Raw genomic sequence first — 3,001 nt, 5'->3', positions numbered from 1 at the left:
TTTGCCTAAGTTCTGCAGTTCATACTTTTTATTTTGTTCAGTGTAATTTTTCATTTAAATTTTTTCGTCCAATTTTGTGGGCTGCTAATGGCTTGTACCAACAGCAGCAATGAAGGTTAGTAAATATTTTCACTTTGTTGAAAGCCTCAACAATCTTAATTGTTTGTTTTTAGTGGCTGCAAAATATTTATTGCTTTTATTTATTTAATTAACAGTTCAAAATTTCTCGAAATGCTTTTATTTTATTTTATCTGTTATGCATGGAATCAATGACCCAGTAAGACTTTAAAGTTGAATTCACTATTTTAATTAGTTCTACATTGTATTGGGCAGGCATGGCGTATGAGAGACTTTAATTTATTGCTTGTTGAAGTCAGTTGACGTCTTTGTTGAGAAAAATGTTCTTACAACGTTTAATTAAAATTTAATAATATTTTTAGGAAAAATAATAAAGAGTCTTTGACTCTCCATTTGTGTTGTCATTGAAATTTTATTAAATTTGTCTTTGTTATTTATTTATTAGCAAAATTTTTAATTTTGCTCCGTATAGTTTATTTGATTAAGTTACCTTGATTAAGTTTATATGATAACAATTGTTTCTGAAGTATGTCACAAAGTATATCAAATTGAACGAAACATTTTAATAAATATACTTTGAAAAAGTTTATTTTATTTTTTGAACAGTTGTTGAATGAATTTAATTCAATTTATTTTTGAATATTAAGTAAAAGGACAACTACTAAGGAGTTGTGACTTGCATATGACTTGCAATGCATATTAATTAAATAATTCAACGAAAAAGATTTCAACAATTCTATACAATTAAAAGTGTGATTAGATGCAATTTAGATTTTAAGATTGCTTTTACATTATCATTGAGTATTTAATATAACAATGGATGAATTTAAGTAAAGGTATTGTTGCTTTGCTCCTCTTCTCAATACACAGCAAGTTTTTGAAAGAGTTCAGTATTGCCATGTTATCTAGAAGATGCAAAAACACAGTACATTTCTGGCACAATGCATTTTGAGCTAACGAATTTAGTAATCACTGATTTTATTCACAACATCGGAGCTAATTATCAAATACTTTGTTTATAAAATCTATTTTTATCAGCCGGTTTGCAATAAGCGTGCTAGGTCTAGTATTTTATATGAGATAGGGACATGGTGGTATCAAATGAAGTAAAAGTTAGATAATTCATGCAAAGATACATAGATGCGTAGATGATACAGCAATATTATTCATCTGTGAAGCTTTAGTAGAAGCATCGTAATATTTGCATATGCAATTAAGCTTAATCGGTAAGTGATTGTTAAATTGGAGAGTAAACGAAAATGGAAAAAATCTGATAAGTTAGGTTTATTCATTCAACTTTCGCTAAGTTATTCTCAATAATATTGCAGTTCCATAAAGTGATTTTGCAAAATAACTTTATATGTATGTTAAACTTATTACGAAAAATTCATATTAAAGTAAATCAATTTCAACTTGTTAAATAAGTAACAGAAATATACGGATTATTCAGACCCAATTCTCATTCAGGTTAAGATTACAAAATTCTGCTATACAGTCTTACTGAAAACGGAGTGGTCATATGTCATACAATCCTTAAGAAGTAATGCCAAAGCTATATTGTATATATCAAACTACTAAATTCTGTTATACAAAATTTTACAAAAAAATCGGCGAAGACGTACGCTATACATATTAGGGGTACTGTAAGTTTCTCTAATACAGAGATATAGCAAACTTGTATAAACAATGCCAAAGCTATATACTCGTAACATGTATCAAACAATTCCACTCATCGGAATTTTTCGTTCGTTATGAAGGAAATTCGTAACATGTACAGTGCAATACACATATATAGAAGTAGACATGAGCTAAGTAGACATGAGCTAGCTACTAACTGTCTGGATTATAGCCGGTTCGCAAGAATACTGAAGATATTTTAGGTTTTCGAACTGCCAAGTTAAATTTAGGTATAATTTAAATAACAAGTTGTAAGTAATTATATTTGCATAATATGTAATCCTAATGGAGATCAGCAAAGTTTAAAATTATTTAGTCTTAAATATTTTTGAAATAAGTTATTTAATTCTGTAAAAGAAATAGTTGCGAAAGATTTTGATTTTTTGGATCAAAGAGATTTAGAGAGTTAATGAAGAATCATTTTTGCCAACAAATGTTAAAAGTTAACAGATGTATCAGGACAATCATTATGATTGTTCTGTTGTATGGTGGAGAAGCTTGGTCAATAACCAAGAATGATGATAAGGCGTTCAAGAAGAATTTTTTTCAAAGATCAATGGACCCATATTCACTGTCAAAGAGTATCGAATGAGATAGAACGATATGTTGTATGAACTCTACCGTGACATTACATGATTCTACTTCTTCTTTTTAGTGTCCGTCATAGGCATGCAACGATTTTCTTGAATCGTACTCTGCTAGATGCTTTTCTACATATATCGGTCCATGTGTAGTACCATATATGCCGTCTCTTTCAATTGTCCAATAAGTTAAAACCGGTGCACCAAGGTGACTGCTGGCTTGTGGGTTCCACTTTAAGGCTTGTCGTGGAAGGTATTTATTTGGTCGTCGGATAGTATGCCTAATCCAATTCCATTTTCAAAGATGGAAAGGGTAAGCCACTGATAGGGCTCGCTGAAGGGGACAACCGGTAGTGACCAAAGTCGATTCAATGTCTGTTATAGAAAACTAAGTAAATAAGTGAAGAAAATAGTTGGAGATGATTATCGCAGTCACAAAAATAATTTTAGCATAAGGAAGTGACTTAAGTCTTTGGTTGAAAGCTTGGTTTATAATTAAAATATATGTTACTAGTATATTATATTATACTGTACTTTCTATACTAACGAATTAAGAACATTATTTATGTTATTATGTTAACTTACGTGCAATTCCAAATAGAACGAAGTAGAGGATCCTATATTCTTTACATGAAAACGTAAAAAAAATCTGATTAAATCAAATT

Source organism: Teleopsis dalmanni, chromosome 2, assembly GCF_002237135.1.
Source record: "Teleopsis dalmanni isolate 2A chromosome 2, ASM223713v2, whole genome shotgun sequence".
NCBI classification, from domain to species: Eukaryota; Metazoa; Arthropoda; class Insecta; order Diptera; family Diopsidae; genus Teleopsis; species Teleopsis dalmanni.
The sequence above is the reverse complement of the archived record's forward strand: the minus strand, read 5'-3'. Positions refer to the sequence as shown.